We start from the raw sequence: 20546 nt of genomic DNA, 5'->3' as shown, positions 1-20546 counted from the left end.
TGCCAACCCCTCAGACAGGCATCTGCCCTCCTGGGGTCCAGACAGGCCTGGCCCAGGATCGCAGAACAAAGAACTTCCTCTGAGAGAGGGTGTGACACCCTCTCCCTTTGGAAAATGGTGTGAAGGCAGGGGAGGAGTAGCCTCCCCCAGCCTCTGGAAATGCTTTGTTGGGCACAGAGGTGCCCAATTCTGCATAAGCCAGTCTACACCGGTTCAGGGACCCCTTAGCCCCTGCTCTGGTGCGAAACTGGACAAAGGAAAGGGGAGTGACCACTCCCCTGACCTGCACCTCCCCTGGGAGGTGTCCAGAGCTCCTCCAGTGTGCTCCAGACCTCTGCCATCTTGGAAACAGAGGTGCTGCTGGCACACTGGACTGCTCTGAGTGGCCAGTGCCACCAGGTGACGTCAGAGACTCCTGCTGATAGGCTCCTTCAGGTGTTAGTAGCCTATCCTCTCTCCTAGGTAGCCAAACCCTCTTTTCTGGCTATTTAGGGTCTCTGTCTCTGGGGAAACTTCAGATAACGAATGCATGAGCTCAGCCGAGTTCCTCTGCATCTCTCTCTTCACCTTCTGATAAGGAATCGACTGCTGACCGCGCTGGAAGCCTGCAAACCTGCAACATAGTAGCAAAGACGACTACTGCAACTCTGTAACGCTGATCCTGCCGCCTTCTCGACTGTTTTCCTGCTTGTGCATGCTGTGGGGGTAGTCTGCCTTCTCTCTGCACCAGAAGCTCCGAAGAAATCTCCCGTGGGTCGACGGAATCTTCCCCCTGCAACCGCAGGCACCAAAAAGCTGCATTACCGGTCCCTTGGGTCTCCTCTCAGCACGACGAGCGAGGTCCCTCGAATCCAGCGACTCTGTCCAAGTGACCCGCAAAGTCCAGTGACTCTTCAGTCCAAGTTTGGTGGAGGTAAGTCCTTGCCTCACCTCGCTGGGCTGCATTGCTGGGAACCGCGACTTTTGCAGCTACTCCGGCCCCTGTGCACTTCCGGCAGAAATCCTTTGTGCACAGCCAAGCCTGGGTCCACGGCACTCTAACCTGCATTGCACGACTTTCTAAGTTGGTCTCCGGCGACGTGGGACTCCTTTGTGCAACTTCGGCAAGCACCGTTTCATGCATCCTCGTAATGCCTGTTTCTGGCACTTCTCCGGAAGCTACCGGCTTCAGAGAGGGCTTCTTGTCTTGCACGACGTCTCCTCTCTCTGCTGGTCCAATTTGCGACCTCCTGGTCTCTCCTGGGCCTCAGCAGCCTCCAAAAACGCTAACCGCACGATGTGCAGCTAGCAAGGCTTGTTGGCATTCTTCCGGCGGGAAAACACTTTTGCACGACTCTCCACGGCGAGAGGGATCCGTCCACCAAAGGGGAAGTCTCTAGCCCTTTTCGTTCCTGCAGAAACCTCAGCTTCTTCTGTCCAGTAGAAGCTTCTTTGCACCCGCAGCTGGCATTTCCTGGGCATTTGCCCATCTCCGACTTGCTTGTGACTTTTGGACTTGGTCCCCTTGTTCCACAGGTACCCTAGATTGGAAATCCACAGTTGTTGCATTGCTGGTTTGTGTCTTTCCTGCATTATTCCTCTAACACGACTTCTTTGTCCTTAGGGGAACTTTAGTGCACTTTGCACTCACTTTTCAGGGTCTTGGGGAGGGTTATTTTTCTAACTCTCACTATTTTCTAATAGTCCCAGCGACCCTCTACAAGGTCACATAGGTTTGGGGTCCATTCGTGGTTCGCATTCCACTTTTGGAGTATATGGTTTGTGTTGCCCCTATCCCTATGTTTCCCCATTGCATCCTATTGTAACTATACATTGTTTACACTGTTTTCTAAGACTATACTGCATATTTTTGCTATTGTGTATATATATCTTGTGTATATTTCCTATCCTCTCACTGAGGGTACACTCTAAGATACTTTGGCATATTGTCATAAAAATAAAGTACCTTTATTTTTAGTATAACTGTGTATTGTGTTTTCTTATGATATTGTGCATATGACACTAAGTGGTACTGTAGTAGCTTCACACGTCTCCTAGTTCAGCCTAAGCTGCTCTGCTAAGCTACCATTATCTATCAGCCTAAGCTGCTAGACACCCAATACACTAATAAGGGATAACTGGGCCTGGTGCAAGGTGCAAGTACCCCTTGGTGCTCACTACAAGCCAGTCCAGCCTCCTACATTGGTTGTGCAGCGGTGGGATAAGTGCTTTGAGACTGCTTACCACTGTTGTCATTGTACTTTTCATAAGAGAAAAATATACAAAACAAGGTCAGTGTATATACACATAGCCAAAAAGTTTTGCATTTCCTCTTTTCACTCTTTTCTAAGTGCTGAAAAGTACTTCTAACTTTCTAAAAAGTTCTAAAAAGTTTAAAAAGTTTTTTTTCTCTGTCTTTCTAAAAGCTCTGACAAACTTTTTATCTTTTACTATCACTTTAACTCTCTCAAAAAATGTCTGGCACAGGCCAAAATGTTGATCTGTCCAAACTTGCATATGATCACCTTAGCTGGAAAGGAGCAAGGAATCTCTGCATAGAGAGAGGTTTGAGTGTAGGGAAGAATCCTTCCTTAGAACTGTTAATTAACATGCTTAGAGTACAGGATAAGGCCATAAGTGCCCAATCTGTTGAAAAAGTAGCTAATGGTTCTCAATCTGATCCAGGGACTCCCCCAGGAAAAGATTCAGGAAAGAAACTTCCTAGCCTGCCCATTACTAGACAGTCTAGCATAGTTGGTAATGATGATGAGCCACACCATATAAATAGTGTTGTCTCACATCATAGCAAAAGCATTTATTCTCACCATACTGGTAGTGATGTTTCTGTTAGCCAAGCTGTTAGGGTGGCTTCTGTAAGGGACAGGTCTCCTTCTGTCCATTCTCACCATACTTCTGTTTCAAGGCATGTCCCTCCCACCCACCCTGATGACAGATTGTTAGAAAGGGAGCTCAATAGATTGAGAGTGGAACAAACCAGACTGAAGCTCAAGAAGCAACAGCTGGATTTGGATAGACAGACTTTAGAAGTAGAGAAGGAGAGACAGAAACTGGGTTTTGAAACCCATGGTGGCAGCAGCAGTATTCCCCATAGTCATCCTGCAAAAGAGCATGATTCCAGGAATCTGCACAAGATAGTTCCCCCTTATAAGGAGGGGGATGACATTAACAAGTGGTTTGCTGCACTTGAGAGGGCCTGTGTTGTACAGGATGTCCCTCAAAGGCAGTGGGCTGTTATCCTATGGCTATCATTTAGTGGAAAAGGTAGGGATAGGCTCCTTACTGTGAAAGAAAATGATGCTAATAATTTCCAAGTTCTTAAGAATGCACTCCTGGATGGTTATGGCTTAACCACTGAACAGTACAGGATAAAGTTCAGAGAGACCAAAAAGGAGTCTTCACAAGACTGGGTTGATTTCATTGACCATTCAGTGAAGGCCTTGGAGGGGTGGTTACATGGCAGTAAAGTTACTGATTATGACAGCCTGTATAACTTGATCCTGAGAGAGCATATTCTTAATAATTGTGTGTCTGATTTGTTGCACCAGTACTTGGTGGACTCTGATCTGACCTCTCCCCAAGAATTGGGAAAGAAGGCAGACAAATGGGTCAGAACAAGAGTGAACAGGAAAGTTCATACAGGGGGTGACAAAGATGGCAACAAAAAGAAGGATGGTAAGTCTTCTGACAAGGGTGGGAACAAATCTAAAAATGAGTCTTCATCAGGCCCACAAAAACACTCTGGTGGGGGTGGTGGGCCCAAATCCTCTTTTAATCAGAACAAGGAAAAGAAACCATGGTGCTATTTATGTAAAATAAAAGGCCATTGGACAACAGATCCCAGTTGTCCAAAGAAAGGCACCAAGCCTCCTACCACTACAACCCCTACTGCTACACCTAGTGTCCCTACTAATAGCAGTGGTGGTGGGAGCAAACCTACTAATAGCCAATCCAAGGGAGTAGCTGGGCTCACTATTGGTAACTTAGTTGGGGTTGGCCTTGTTAGGGAGGCCACAGAGGCTGTGTTAGTCTCTGAGGGGGCTATTGATTTAGCCACCTTAGTTGCTTGTCCCCTTAATATGGATAAGTACAAGCAGCTACCCCTAATAAATGGTGTTGAGGTTCAGGCCTACAGGGACACTGGTGCCAGTGTGACTATGGTCATAGAGAAACTGGTCCACCCTGAACAACACCTACTTGGTCACCAGTACCAAGTAACCGATGCTCACAACAACACACTTAGCCACCCCATGGCTGTTGTAAATCTCAACTGGGGGGGGGTTACTGGTCCAAAGAAAGTTGTGGTAGCTTCAGATTTACCTGTAGACTGTCTATTAGGGAATGATTTGGAGACATCAGCTTGGTCAGATGTGGAGTTGGAGGCCCATGCAGCAATGCTGGGCATCCCAGGGCATATTTTTGCTTTGACAAGGGCTCAGGCCAAAAAGCAAAAAGGACAGGGAAGCTTGGATCCTGGAACAATGGACCAAGTGCTCCCTAAAGCTAGGGCTAGTAGAAGCAAACCACTTCCTACTATCCCTCCCTCTACAGTGGATTCTACTTCTGAGGAAGAAGAATTCCCTCCCTGTGCAGAACCTACACCAGAGGAGCTGGAAGCAGACACTGCTGAGCTTTTGGGTGAAGGGGGGCCTGCCAGAGAGGAGCTGAGTGTGGCACAGCAAACCTGTCCCACATTAGAGGGTCTCAGACAGCAAGCTGTCAAACAGGCTAATGGGGATGTCAGTGACTCTCACAGAGTTTACTGGGAGGACAACCTCTTGTACACTGAGCATAGGGATCCTAAACCTGGAGCTGCCAAGAGATTACTGATTCCTCAGGAGTACAGAAAGTTCCTCTTAACACTGGCACATGACATTCCCTTAGCTGGGCATCTAGGACAAATGAAAACTTGGGACAGGCTTGTTCCCCTGTTTCATTGGCCTAGAATGTCTGAGGACACAAAGGAATTTTGTAAGTCCTGTGAAACCTGTCAAGCCAGTGGCAAGACAGGTGGCACACCAAAGGCACCCCTTATTCCACTGCCTGTGGTTGGGGTTCCCTTTGAAAGGGTAGGGGTTGACATAGTTGGTCCCCTTGACCCTCCAACTGCTTCAGGCAATAGATTCATCTTAGTGGTAGTGGACCATGCCACAAGATATCCTGAAGCTATTCCTTTAAGGACCGCTACAGCTCCTGCAGTGGCAAAGGCCCTCCTGGGAATATTTTCCAGGGTGGGCTTCCTAAAGGAAGTAGTATCAGACAGGGGAAGCAATTTCATGTCTGCATACTTAAAGGCCATGTGGAAGGAGTGTGGTGTAACGTATAAGTTCACAACACCCTATCATCCACAAACAAATGGACTGGTGGAGAGATTTAATAAAACTCCCAAAGGCATGATTATGGGTCTCCCTGAAAAACTCCGCAGGAGATGGGATATCCTTCAACCATGCCTCCTTTTTGCCTACAGGGAGGTACCCCAGAAAGGAGTGGGCTTCAGCCCCTTTGAACTTCTTTTTGGGCACCCTGTTAGGGGTCCACTCACACTTGTAAAGGAGGGTTGGGAACAACCTTTAAAAGCTCCTAAGCAGGATATTGTGGATTATGTACTTGGCCTCAGATCAAGGATGGCTGAGTACATGAAAAAGGCCAGTAAAAACCTTCAGGCCAGCCAAGAGCTCCAGAAGCAATGGCATGATCAGAAGGCTGTTTTGGTTCAGTACCAACCAGGGCAGAAAGTGTGGGTCTTAGAGCCTGTGGCCCCAAGAGCACTCCAAGATAAATGGAGTGGACCCCACACAATTGTTGAAAAGAAGGGAGAAGTCACCTATTTAGTTGACTTAGGCACTGCCAGGAGTCCCCTTAGGGTGCTCCATGTCAACCGCCTGAAACCCTACTATGACAGGGCTGATCTCACCCTGCTCATGGCAACTGATGAGGGACAGGAAGAAGACAGTGATCCTCTACCTGATCTCTTCTCTTCCACAGAACAAGATGCTCTGGTGGAAGGTGTAGTTTTGGCTGATTGTCTTACTGCTGAGCAGACCGGATTCCGAACCAACCACAGCACTGAAACCGCCCTCATCTCAGTCACAGACGACATCAGAACCCTGATGGACAACGGTGAAACAGTCGCCCTCATTCTTCTCGACCTTTCGGCTGCCTTTGACACCGTCTGTCACCGTACCCTAATCACCCGCCTCCGCTCCACCGGGATCCAAGACCAGGCCCTGGACTGGATCGCCTCCTTCCTCGTAAACCGCTCCCAAAGAGTCTACCTCCCTCCGTTTCGCTCAGAACCCACTGAGATCATCTGCGGCGTACCTCAAGGCTCATCACTCAGCCCGACACTCTTCAATGTCTACATGAGCCCCCTCGCTAACATCGTACGCAAGCACGACATCATCATCACATCCTACGCCGACGACACCCAACTTATACTCTCCCTCACCAAGGACCCCGCCAGCGCCAAGACCAACCTACAAGAGGGTATGAAGGACGTCGCAGATTGGATGAGGCTCAGCCGCCTAAAGCTGAACTCTGAAAAAACTGAAGTCCTCATCCTCGGCAACACCCCGTCCGCCTGGGACGACTCCTGGTGGCCCACGGCCCTCGGCACCGCACCGACCCCCGCAGACCACGCCTGCAACCTCGGCTTCATCTTGGACCCCCTTCTCACCATGACCAAGCAAGTCAACGCCGTGTCCTCCGCCTGCTTCCTCACCCTCCGCATGCTCCGCAAGATCTTCCGCTGGATCCCCGCCGACACCAGAAAAACCGTGACCCACGCCCTTGTCACGAGCCGCCTGGACTACGGCAACACCCTCTACGCTGGGACCACCGCCAAACTCCAAAATCGCCTGCAACGCATTCAAAACGCCTCAGCCCGCCTCATCCTCGACGTACCCCGCAACAGCCACATCTCCGCACACCTGAGACACCTGCATTGGCTCCCAGTCAGCAAAAGGATCACCTTCCGACTTCTCACCCACGCACACAAAGCCCTCCACGACAAGGGACCGGAATACCTCAACAGACGGCTCAACTTCTACGTCCCCACCCGCCCCCTCCGCTCCTCTGGCCTCACACTCGCCGCCGTCCCTCGCATCCGACGCTCCACGGCGGGTGGGAGATCTTTCTTCTTCCTGGCGGCCAAGACCTGGAACTCCCTCCCCACCAGCCTCAGGACCACCCAGGACCACTCCGCTTTCCGGAGACTCCTAAAGACCTGGCTGTTCGAGCAGCGATAACCACCCCCTTTGTCCCTAGCGCCTTGAGACCCGCACGGGTGAGTAGCGCGCTTTATAAATGCTAATGATTTGATTTGAAAGACAATTGCATAAATCTCCTAGATCAATTCTCTGAACTCTTCTCTACTGTGCCAGGTACCACTTCTTGGTGTGAGCACACTATAGATACTGGAGACAGCTTGCCTGTCAAAAGTAAGATCTATAGGCAGCCTGACCATGTCAGGGACTGCATAAAGCAAGAGGTCCAGAAAATGTTAGAACTAGGAGTGGTTGAGCACTCTGACAGTCCATGGGCTTCTCCTGTGGTACTGGTACCAAAACCCCATTCCAAAGATGGAAAGAAGGAAATGCGGTTTTGTGTAGACTATAGAGGTCTCAACTTGGTAACCAAAACTGATGCTCACCCTATACCCAGGGCAGATGAGCTCATAGATACACGGGCATCTGCCAAGTATCTAAGCACTTTTGACTTGACTGCAGGGTATTGGCAGATCAAATTGTCAGAAGATGCTAAACCTAAGACTGCATTTTCAACCATTGGAGGACATTACCAGTTTACTGTAATGCCTTTCGGTTTGAAAAATGCACCTGCCACTTTTCAGAGGTTGGTGAACACAATCCTGCAAGGGCTGGAAGCTTTCAGTGCAGCATATTTGGACGATATAGCTGTCTTTAGCTCCAGCTGGGATGATCACCTGGTCCACCTATGGAAAGTTTTGGAGGCCCTGCAAAAGGCAGGCCTCACTATCAAGGCTTCAAAGTGCCAGATAGGGCAGGGTAAGGTGGTTTATCTGGGAAACCTTGTTGGTGGGGAACAGATTGCACCACTTCAGGGGAAAATCCAAACAATTATTGATTGGGTTCCCCCTACCACTCAGACTCAGGTGAGAGCCTTCCTAGGCCTCACTGGGTATTACAGGAGGTTCATTAAGAACTATGGCTCCATTGCAGCCCCTCTTAATGACCTCACATCCAAGAAAATGCCTAAAAAGGTATTATGGACAGCAAACTGTCAGAAAGCTTTTGAGGAGCTGAAGCAGGCCATGTGCTCTGCACCTGTCCTGAAAAGCCCTTGTTACTCTAAAAAATTCTATGTCCAAACTGATGCATCTGAATTAGGAGTAGGGGCAGTCCTATCACAACTTAATTCTGAGGGCCAGGATCAACCTGTTGCTTTTATTAGTAGGAGGTTGACCCCTAGAGAAAAGCGTTGGTCTGCCATTGAGAGGGAGGCCTTTGCTGTGGTCTGGGCTCTGAAGAAGTTGAGGCCATACCTGTTTGGCACTCACTTCATTGTTCAGACAGACCACAAACCTCTACTTTGGCTAAAACAAATGAAAGGTGAAAATCCTAAATTGTTGAGGTGGTCCATATCCCTACAGGGAATGGACTATACAGTGGAACATAGACCTGGGAGTAGCCACTCCAATGCAGATGGACTCTCCAGATATTTCCACTTAGACAATGAAGACTCATCAGGTCATGGCTAGTCTTATTGTCCTTCGTTTGGGGGGGGGGGTTGTGTAGGAAAGTACCATCTTGCCTGGCATGTTACCCCCATTTTTCACTGTATATATGTTGTTTTAGTTGTATGTGTCACTGGGACCCTGGTAACCCAGGGCCCCAGTGCTCATAAGTGTGCCTGAATGTGTTACCTGTGTAGTGACTAACTGTCTCACTGAGGCTCTGCTAATCAGAACCTCAGTGGTTATGCTCTCTCATTTCTTTCCAAATTGTCACTAACAGGCTAGTGACCATTTTTACCAATTTACATTGGCTTACTGGAACACCCTTATAATTCCCTAGTATATGGTACTGAGGTACCCAGGGTATTGGGGTTCCAGGAGATCCCTATGGGCTGCAGCATTTCTTTTGCCACCCATAGGGAGCTCTGACAATTCTTACACAGGCCTGCCACTGCAGCCTGAGTGAAATAGCGTCCACGTTATTTCACAGCCATTTTACACTGCACTTAAGTAACTTATAAGTCACCCATATGTCTAACCTTTACCTGCTAAAGGTTAGGTGCAAAGTTACTTAGTGTGAGGGCACCCTGGCACTAGCCAAGCTGCCCCCACATTGTTCAGAGCCAATTCCCTGAACTTTGTGAGTGCGGGGACACCATTACACGCGTGCACTACATATAGGTCACTACCTATATGTAGCTTCACAATGGTAACTCCGAATATGGCCATGTAACATGTCTATGATCATGAAATTGCCCCCTCTATGCCATCCTGGCATTGTTGGTACAATTCCATGATCCCAGTGGTCTGTAGCACAGACCCTGGTACTGCCAAACTGCCCTTCCTGGGGTTTCACTGCAGCTGCTGCTGCTGCCAACCCCTCAGACAGGCATCTGCCCTCCTGGGGTCCAGCCAGGCCTGGCCCAGGATGGCAGAACAAAGAACTTCCCCTGAGAGAGGGTGTGACACCCTCTCCCTTTGGAAAATGGTGTGAAGGCAGGGGAGGAGTAGCCTCCCCCAGCCTCTGGAAATGCTTTGTTGGGCACAGAGGTGCCCAATTCTGCATAAGCCAGTCTACACCGGTTCAGGGACCCCTTAGCCCCTGCTCTGGCGCGAAACTGGACAAAGGAAAGGGGAGTGACCACTCCCCTGACCTGCACCTCCCCTGGGAGGTGTCCAGAGCTCCTCCAGTGTGCTCCAGACCTCTGCCATCTTGGAAACAGAGGTGCTGCTGGCACACTGGACTGCTCTGAGTGGCCAGTGCCACCAGGTGACGTCAGAGACTCCTGCTGATAGGCTCCTTCAGGTGTTAGTAGCCTATCCTCTCTCCTAGGTAGCCAAACCCTCTTTTCTGGCTATTTAGGGTCTCTGTCTCTGGGGAAACTTCAGATAACGAATGCATGAGCTCAGCCGAGTTCCTCTGCATCTCTCTCTTCACCTTCTGATAAGGAATCGACTGCTGACCACGCTGGAAGCCTGCAAACCTGCAACATAGTAGCAAAGACGACTACTGCAACTCTGTAACGCTGATCCTGCCGCCTTCTCGACTGTTTTCCTGCTTGTGCATGCTGTGGGGGTAGTCTGCCTCCTCTCTGCACCAGAAGCTCCGAAGAAATCTCCCGTGGGTCGACGGAATCTTCCCCCTGCAACCGCAGGCACCAAAAAGCTGCATTACCGGTCCCTTGGGTCTCCTCTCAGCACGACGAACGAGGTCCCTCGAATCCAGCGACTCTGTCCAAGTGACCCCCACAGTCCAGTGACTCTTCAGTCCAAGTTTGGTGGAGGTAAGTCCTTGCCTCACCTCGCTGGGCTGCATTGCTGGAAACCGCGACTTTTGCAGCTACTCCGGTCCCTGTGCACTTCCGGCGGAAATCCTTTGTGCACAGCCAAGCCTGGGTCCACGGCACTCTAACCTGCATTGCACGACTTTCTAAGTTGGTCTCCGGCGACGTGGGACTCCTTTGTGCAACTTCGGCGAGCACCGTTTCACGCATCCTCGTAGTGCCTGTTTCTGGCACTTGTCTGGGTGCTACCGGCTTCAAAGAGGGCTTCTTGTCTTGCTCGACGTCCCCTCTCTCTGCTGGTCCAATTTGCGACCTCCTGGTCCCTCCTGGGCCTTAGCAGCGTCCAAAAACGCTAACCGCACGATTTGCAGCTAGCAAGGCTTGTTGGCGTTCTTCCGGCGGGAAAAGCGAGAGGGATCCGTCCACCCAAGGGGAAGTCTCTAGCCCTTTTCGTTCCTGCAGAAACCTCAGCTTTTTCTGTCCAGCAGAAGCTTCTTTGCACCCGCAGCTGGCATTTCCTGGGCATTTGCCCATCTCCGACTTGCTTGTGACTTTTGGACTTGGTCCCCTTGTTCCACAGGTACCCTAGATTGGAAATCCACAGTTGTTGCATTGCTGGTTTGTGTCTTTCCTGCATTATTCCTCTAACACGACTTCTTTGTCCTTAGGGGAACTTTAGTGCACTTTGCACTCACTTTTCAGGGTCTTGGGGAGTTTTTTTTTCTAACTCTCACTATTTTCTAATAGTCCCAGCGACCCTCTACAAGGTCACATAGGTTTGGGGTCCATTCGTGGTTCGCATTCCACTTTTGGAGTATATGGTTTGTGTTGCCCCTATCCCTATGTTTCCCCTTTGCATCCTATTGTAACTATACATTGTTTGCACTGTTTTCTAAGACTATACTGCATATTTTTGCTATTGTGTATATATATCTTGTGTATATTTCCTATCCTCTCACTGAGGGTACACTCTAAGATACTTTGGCATATTGTCATAAAAATAAAGTACCTTTATTTTTAGTATAACTGTGTATTGTGTTTTCTTATGATATTGTGCATATGACACTAAGTGGTACTGTAGTAGCTTCACACGTCTCCTAGTTCAGCCTAAGCTGCTCTGCTAAGCTACCATTATCTATCAGCCTAAGCTGCTAGACACCCTATACACTAATAAGGGATAACTGGGCCTGGTGCAAGGTGCAAGTACCCCTTGGTGCTCACTACAAGCCAGTCCAGCCTCCTACAGTGCACAAGAGCCGGAGTAGCTGCAAAACACGCGGTTCCCAGCAATGCAGTCTGGCGTGGGGAGGCAAGGACTTACCTCCACCAAACTTGGACTGAAGAGTAACTGGACTGTGGGAGTCACTTGGACAGAGTTGTTGAGTTCAAGGGACCTCGCTCGTCGTGCTGAGAGGAGACCCAGAGGACCGGTGATGCAGTTCTTTGGTGCCTGCGGTTGCAGGGGGAATATTCCTTCAACCCACGGGAGATTTCTTCGGAGCTTCTAGTGCAGAGAGGAGGCAGACTACCCCCACAGCATGCACCACCAGGAAAACAGTCGAGAAGGCAGCAGGATCAGCGTTACAGTGTCGCAGTAGTCGTCTTTGCTACTTTGTTGCAGTTATGCAGGCTTCCAGCACGGTCAGCAGTCGATTCCTTGGCAGAAGGTGAAGAGAGAGATGGAGAGGAACTCTGATGAGCTCTTGCATTCGTTATCTAAGGAATTCCCCAAAGCAGAGACCCTAAATAGCCAGAAAAGGAGGTTTGGCTACTTAGGAGAGAGGATAGGCTAGCATCACCTGAAGGAGCCTATCAGAAGGAGTCTCTGACGTCACCTGCTGGCCCTGGCCACTCAGGGCAGTCCAGTGTGCCAGCAGCACCTCTGTTTCCAAGATGGCAGAGGTCTGGAGCACACTGGAGGAGCTCTGGGCACCTCCCAGGGGAGGTGCAGGTCAGGGGAGTGGTCACTCCCCTTTCCTTTGTCCAGTTTCGCGCCAGAGCAGGGCTGAGGGATCCCTGAACCGGTGTAGACTGGCTTATGCAGAGATGGGCACCATCTGTGCCCATCAAAGCATTTCCAGAGGCTGGGGGAGGCTACTCCTCCCCAGCCCTGACACCTTATTCCAAAGGGAGAGGGTGTAACACCCTCTCTCTGAGGAAGTCCTTTGTTCTGCCTTCCTGGGCCAAGCCTGGCTGGACCCCAGGAGGGCAGAAACCTGTCTGAGGGGTTGGCAGCAGCAGCAGCTGCAGTGAAACCCCGGGAAAGGCAGTTTGGCAGTACCCGGGTCTGTGCTAGAGACCCGGGGAATCATGGGATTGTCTCCCCAATTCCAGGATGGCATTGGTGGGGCAATTCCATGACCTTAGACATGTTACATGGCCATATTCGGAGTTACCATTGTGAAGCTACACATAGGTAGTGACCTATATGTAGTGCACGCGTGTAATGGTGTCCCCGCACTCAGAGCAGCTTAGGCTGGACTAGGAGACATGCAAAGCTCTTGCAATACCACTTATAGTTACACTGCAGTTATCCACAAGTAAAGACAATACTCAGTGTTACCAAAAATGAAGGTATTTATTTGGGTGATACAGTACCAAAAATATCTTAGAGTCAATACTCCTTGTGGAGGTAAGTATTATACAAAATAAATACACTAGGCACCAAAATTAGACAAGTAAATAGTCATAGAACAATGCAATCAGTAGGAAATCCCATAGAATGCAAAGGGATAAAATAGGTCCGGGGCAACACAAACCATATACTAAAAAAGTGTAATGTGAATCATGAATCCCCCCCTAGACAAGTGTAGTGTCTGCAGAATCACTGGGAAAGTAAGAATACAGTAAAGGTAAGTAAATTACTCCACCCCAGAGCCCAGAAAAGCAGTAGTAAAGTACTTCAAGTTTCCTTGGGACACACTACACCTCGTTTTTGGGATTTTGCAGCAGCCAACCAAGTCTGCAAAGAACAACTGCTGGATTATTGGACCTGAAGACCTGCAAAGGAAGGGGACCAAGTCCAGAAGTCGAAAGAAGTTCCAGGAAGGACAGGAGCCCCTGCCAACCCAGAAGAGGGTGCAAAAGAAGAGTCGCCGGTTAGTAGAACACTGCAGAAATGCACCATAGGAAGATGCCAGCAGGTTCCTACATGATGCAAAAGATGTCACACGGCGAGAAAATTGTTGCAAATGAGATTTTGTGTTGGAAGGTGCAAACAATCCCTGGCTACGGCAAAAGTGTGTTTTTCATCAAAATGGCGCTAGATGGACCCATGAGGGACCCGGGGGCCTCAACTCTGTGTGAGGAAGAGGTGGCTCTCAACACTTAGATAGCCCTCAGGAGACCAGCCAGCACCCCCAGAAGCCACAGTATCCGGGTTCAAAGTAGGTGGAAAACGCAGTTGAAGCAGCACAACAGAAGAAGGTCCCATGCCGCCGGAGAACAACTCAGCAAGCTGCTTAGAGCAGTGGAGTGACTCCGTCACTCCACAGGAGATTTCTTCAGTACTTCTGGTGAAGGATGAAGACAGGGAGTCCCCAGAGCATGCACACCGTGGAAACTGTTGCAGTTGCTGACTTGGAGCTGAGGTTGCCAGTGAAAAGTGTCTCTTGAAGACACTTTGTTGCAGTTACAGCGTTTCTTGGAGCAGGCTGCGGTTGATCCGAGGTCAGAAGAGTCTGAAGTTGTTGCAGAGGATTCCTGAAGAAAACTTGCAAGCAGAATCTGAAGAGAACCCACAGGAGAGACCCTAAATAGCCCTGAGAGGGGGATTGGCTACCTTATCAGGTATGGACCTATCAGTGGGGGGTCTCTGATGTCACCTGCTGATACTGGCCGCTCAGAGACCTCCAGGGTGCCCCCACACCTTGCAAAGCAAGATGGCTGAAGTCTGGGACACACTGGAGTAGCTCTGGGCACCACCCCTGGGGTGGTGATGGACAGGAGAGTGGTCACTCCCCTTTCCTTTGTCCAGTTTCCCGCCAGAACAGGGGAGAAGGGGTCCCTGAACCGGTGTATACTGGTTTACACAAGGAGGGTACCATCTGTGCCCTTCAAAGCATTTCCAGAGGCTGGGGGAGGCTACCACTCCCCAGCCTGTACTTTGGGTACTTACAACTTATACCAGGTCCAGTTATCCCTTATTATTGAAGTAGTAGTGTTCTAGCAGCTTAGGCTGATAGAGGTAGCTATAGCAGAGCAGCTTAGGCTGAACTAGGAGACATGCAAAGCTCATGCAATACCACTTATACTTACACAGTACTTATACTCAAGTAAAAATAATACTCATTGTTACTAAAAATAAAGGTAGTTTATTTGGGTGATACAGTACCAAAAATATCTTAGAGGCAATACTCCTTCTGGAGGTAATTATTATACACAATATATACAATAGACACTAAAATAAGGTAAGTAATTAGACATAGGATAGTGCAAACAATAGGAAATGCTGTAGAATGCAATGGGAGAAAATAGGTCTAGGGGCAACACAAACCATATACTAAGAAATTGGATACAATGACAAATTCCCTCCTAGACAGGTGTAGTGTGAGCAGAATCGCTTGGAGAGTAAGAATACAGTAGGGGAAAGTAAATTACCCCACTCCAGAGCCCAGAAAAGCCGGAGTAAAGTACTGCAAGTTTCCTTAGGTCACAACACACCTCGTGAGTGGGATATTGCAGTAACCAACAAAGTCTGCAAACAACAACTGCTGGATTCCTGACCTCAAGACCTGCAAAAGAAGGGGACCAAGTTTAGAAGTCGAAAGAAGTTCCAAGAAGGGCAGGAGCCTCTGCCAGGCCAGAAGAGGGTGCAAAAGAAAAGTCCGTGGTTGGACGAAGACTGCAGTAATGCACCCTAGGAAGATGCCAGCAGGTTCCTGCATGATGCAAAAGATGTCCCACGATGTGAAGATGGATATTAGGTGTGATTTCGTGTTGGAAATCACCAACAAGCCTTGGTTAAGACAAATATGTGTTTTGAGTCAAAGTGCCACTGGCTGGATCCAGGAGGGACCTGAGGGCCTCAACTCTGTGTGAAGAGGAAGAGGTGTCTCTCAGCACTTTAGAGAGCCCTCAGGATGCCAGACAGCACTCACAGGAGTCCAGGACATGGGGACAAAGGAGGTGCAAAATGCATTTGGTTCACCACAACAATGGAAGGTCCCACACCACCAGAGAACAACTCAGCGAGCTGAGCGTTGTAGTATGAAGTGCTGGGGACATGGGCCAGGCTGTGCAGAAAGGAATTTCGCAAATAGTGCATAGAGGCCTCAGGAAGTGAAGAAGACGCAGTACATAGAGGTACCCTCGCTCTCAGGGAAGTCAAGGTCTTACCTCCTCCAAATTGCATCAGCAGGACCTTAGGACAGTCTATGTTGATGGAGTCCACCCTCTGTGTCCTTAGGAGCACGCTCGTCACTGTGAGAGGAGTCCAAGGGTACTGGTCGTCGTCTTGGAATGTGCCTCCATGAGCAGGGGCTGACTACATCACCCCACAGGAGATCTCTTAGTTCCTTCTGATGCAGGATGAAGACAGGAAGTCCTCAGAGCATGCACACTGTGGAAACTATTGCAGTTGCTGGCTGGAGCTGAAGTAGCAGAGGAAAAGTATCCCTTGTGGATACTTTGTTGCTGTTACACCGGTTCGTGGAGCAGGCTGCAGTTGATCCGAGGTCAGAGGATAAGGTAGTAGTTATAGAGGATTCCTGAAGAAAACTTGCAAGCAGAATCTGAAGAGAACCCCCAGGAGAGACCCTGAATAGCCGTGAGAAGGGGATTGGCTACCTTATCAGGTAAGGACCTATCAGGAGGGGTCTCTGATGTCCCCTGCTGGCACTGGCCACTCAGAGCCTTCCAGAGTGCCCCCACACCTTGCAATGCAAGATGGCTGAAGTCTGGGACACACTGGAGGAGCTCTGGGCACCAACCCTAGGGTGGTGATGGACCGGGGAGTGGTCACTTCTCTTTACTTTGTCCAGTTTCATGCGGGAGCAGGGAACAAGGGGGCCCTGATCCAGTGTATACTGGCTTATGCAAGGAGGGCACCATCTGTGCCCTTCAAAGCGTTTCCAGAGGCTGGGGGAGGCTACCCCTCTACAGCCTGTAACACCTATTTCCAAAGGGAGAAGGTGTAACACCCTGCTCTCAGAGGAAATGCTTTGTTCTGCCTTCCTTGGACTGAGCTGCTCAGACCCCAGGAGGGTAGAACTGTCCGTGAGGTGGCAGCAGCTGTAGCAGTACTGGGGGTCCATAGTGGAGCCCGCAGGATGATGGAATTGGCTCCCTAATACCAGATTTGGAATGGGTGGGACAAATCCATGATCTTAGACATGCTACATGGCCATATTCGGAGTAACCATTGTGAAGTTACATATAAGAATTGACCTATATGTAGTGCACGCGTGTAATGGCATCCCCACAATCACAAAGTCCCTGGAAATGGCCCTGAACTATGTGGGGGCACCTTTGCTAGTAAAACGGTGCCCTCACACTTAGTAACTTTGCATCTAACCTTCAGCAAGTGAAGGTTAGACATATAGGTGACTAATAAGTTACTTAAGTGGAGTGAAAATGGCTCTGAAATAATGAGTGTGTTATTTCATTCAGGCTGCAATGGCAGGCCTGTGCAAGGGTTTGTCTGAGCTCCCTATGGGTTGCAAAAGAAATGCTGCAGCCCATATGGATCTCCTGGAAACCCAATGCCCTGGGTACCTAGGTACCATATAATAGGGACTTATAAGGGGGTCCAGTGTGCCAATTGAAATTGGTAAATTAAGTCACTAACCTACAGTGACAAATTTAAAAGCAGGGAGAGCATAAGCACTGAGGTTCTGGTTAGCAGAACCTCAGTGACACAGTCAAGCACTATACAGACACACATTAGGCCATAAACTATGAGCACTGGGGTCCTGACCAGCAGGATCCTAGTGAGACAGGCAAACACATACTGACATAAGGGTAAAAATGGGGGTAACATGCCAAGGAAGATGGTACTTTCCTACAGAAAGGCACTTGGTGTACAGGTGAAGTGCAATTCAACTTGAGTAAGAAAAACCTGTACTTTGGCCAGGTCCCCTGTAATCTTTCTGGAGGGGCAAAAGGGATCTGTGTAGGCAGGTTTACTTCAATATGCGTGGGTGGGTGTTGGGTTATGAGTGTGTCTGGGAGGGACCTGCAACTCCCTGACCACTCCCCACCCTTTGCTGTAACTGATTTACTCTATCTGCAAGCAATGCCGCTGCAGTTTTAGACTCAGCAAGATCTTTTTGCATTTGGGTAATAACTTTCATCACATCATTCAAGGTAGTCATTGTGACGTTCCGTACAGACTGGGAGGAAATTAATTTGTGGGCTCACTATTCCGTCACTTTCTCGGGATATGTATGAGGCTCTAGAAGGCCCACCTCCAGGCACCTCCAAATCTGTATGCTGTTATAGCACTGATTCTTGAAGTAGCCTGGTGAGGCTAAGGGTGTGGGTTGGTTTCAGTGGGGAAGGAGACCTGAAAAGTAATATGGTTACACATTTCGCATAATAACACTCTTAAGGATTCAATATGTTGGAGAATCTCTACTGATCCATAGAAATTCCAGAAGAGCTTCTCGCTCTGATAATATTGCCGTAACAGTGACTCTTTATGACAATCAGTTAGACTTCTTGCCCCTAATCATTGTTTTCCAATAATCTTTGAATATTCCAAAACATCCACATTCACGCATACCAAAACAATATACATTCCAATAAATCCTCCAGGAACAAAGCTTCCTTGAAACAACTCAACAAACCTGATTTGTCAGTCAGTCAAATAGCTTTATTCGGCAATTGCCATAAAAGTGCAAAACAAGACACATTTACCGATCTATAAATAATATAAAATAAAATAAAACTTAAAACCATTACTAAAAACACCGCATGAGCATCCAATCTGAAACCCCTTGACATACACAGATAAATATACTAGACATGATTAAAAATCACAAAATCAGAAAAGTACAAATATTAGCTTTAAAATGATATACTATACGTACATAATTTTTTTTTTAAAAAGGAGTAGGCCTTTTCCTAATACTTAAAGAAGCTGTAACAAAGTCTAATACATGGTGACAAATTTGGATATCTGGCAATCTCTGAAGATATAGTAGGGCTTCCTTATAATGAATGGGTCTAAGAAGACGTAACATGGGTAAAATAAAAGCCCCTCTAAGAGCAGCATATAAAGGGCAAAAAAGAAAAAAGTGCAAAGTGCTCTGAGTTGATTTGGAGTCACAGGCACAAAGTGGTAAGTCTCTTTTTCAAAAAACATGGTTCGGGGAAAGCTACCTTAAAATGAATTAGATTAAGTCTAAAAAGTGTTAAAAAAGAAATTATTCTAAAACTTGAAAACCAAGTCAAATAGGGTTCAAGGCATGGAACAGTCACAATTCGAGAGTAGGAATCAAAAGATTTCAATTTCAGGGAACTATAAAATCTCAGCTCTGACATATGCTTGGAGTAAGTAGACTTCAAGACAGACCTAGAGTTTGTGGTTAACAAATGGGGATCATCAAACATGTATCTAAGCCCTAGGTTCTCAAAAGAGTTTTGCAGAAACATAAGCCAGGGAATCCTATTTGAATTTTCCAATTGTAGACAATCAGAGATACAGTCTTGGACCAAACTTGCCATAGGGTTTGACCAACATCTAATCCAGAGCAGTAGGGGAGCCATAAAGACCCTATCCTCCAAAAAGCACTGACCAAGTTCTTCATGGCAGATTATGTTTGCGATGCATTTTGGGACCAACAATAATCTGCGCAGGAATTTGTTTTCAACACTCTGGAGAGACGGTATTTTATTATAGCCCCAGACGCCTGCCCAATAAAGGACTGATGCAGTGCATTTAGAATTGTAAAGAGTTTTCATCTGTGCAGGGGGTCTGTGACCTAGTTTATTCGAAAAGCGAAAGATTGCTTCGTTATTCCTTATCAACTGTTGGAGCTTAAAATTAATGTGTGTCTTCCAGGACAAAGAAGAACTCATGTACATGCCTAGATAACAAAATTGTTTGACCTTATTAAGAGTGTGCCCTCCTATAGTAAATTGTTTAGACTTTGTGTTACGTGGGCCACAAGTCATAACGAAAGTCTTGGGGTAATTTACTTTCAGATCAAGGTTCAACATAAAATTATAAAATGCATCCAGTAGTCCCTGTAAACCGTTTGCAGTACGAGCGATTAAAACTGCATCGTCAGCATATAATAAAACTGGAAGTTGTCTCTGGCCCATCTTCGGTATGTCCTTTGCATGTTTTACCAGTGAATCATAGAGCCCATTAATGTATATCAGAAAAAGAAAAGGGGCTAAGATACATCCCTGCCTTACACCCCTATTTGACGGGATGGGGGAGGTTCTCTGCCCATGTGAGCCAGCCTGAACAGAAATCGTTAGGTCTGTGTTTAGGCGTTTAATAAGCTCCAATAGAGCCGGATCGCAGCCTAAGACTTCCAAAATTTGCCATAACTTTGACCTATTAACCATATCAAAGGCACTGGTTAGATCAATGAAAGCCATATGAATAGACTCTTTTTTGACTATCACATATTTGCTGAGTATCAGCTGCAAGTTTAAGACTTACTCAACTGTGCCTACACCGGGTCTAAAGCCAAATTGAATAGGAGATAAAATCTGGGCCTCGGACACCCAATCTTCTAAACGGGACAAGATCACGCTACCTAAAATCTTTGCCGTCGAATCGATAAGAGAAATTGGTCTGTAACAAGAAGGATCTTGTCTATTTCCTTTTTTGAAGATGGGGACAATAATAGCCGATTTCCATGAGAGGGGCACGTTACTATTTACCACACTATTCAACACATTTGTAACTAACGGACCCCAAAGATCAATTTCTGATTTAAAAAGATCAGCGGGAACCCCATCGGGGCCAGGAGCCTTTCCCTGCCTTGATCTATCAATAGCATTTTTGACCTCGTGGAGATCAAAAATAATATTTGGGGCATTAGTTTTGGAGTCTAAAATAAAAAGTGCAGAAGGATTTACATGCGAATTCTCAT

The sequence above is a fragment of the Pleurodeles waltl genome, chromosome 6 (assembly GCF_031143425.1).
Source record: "Pleurodeles waltl isolate 20211129_DDA chromosome 6, aPleWal1.hap1.20221129, whole genome shotgun sequence".
Classification (NCBI taxonomy): Eukaryota; Metazoa; Chordata; class Amphibia; order Caudata; family Salamandridae; genus Pleurodeles; species Pleurodeles waltl.
This window is presented reverse-complemented; position numbering follows the sequence as displayed.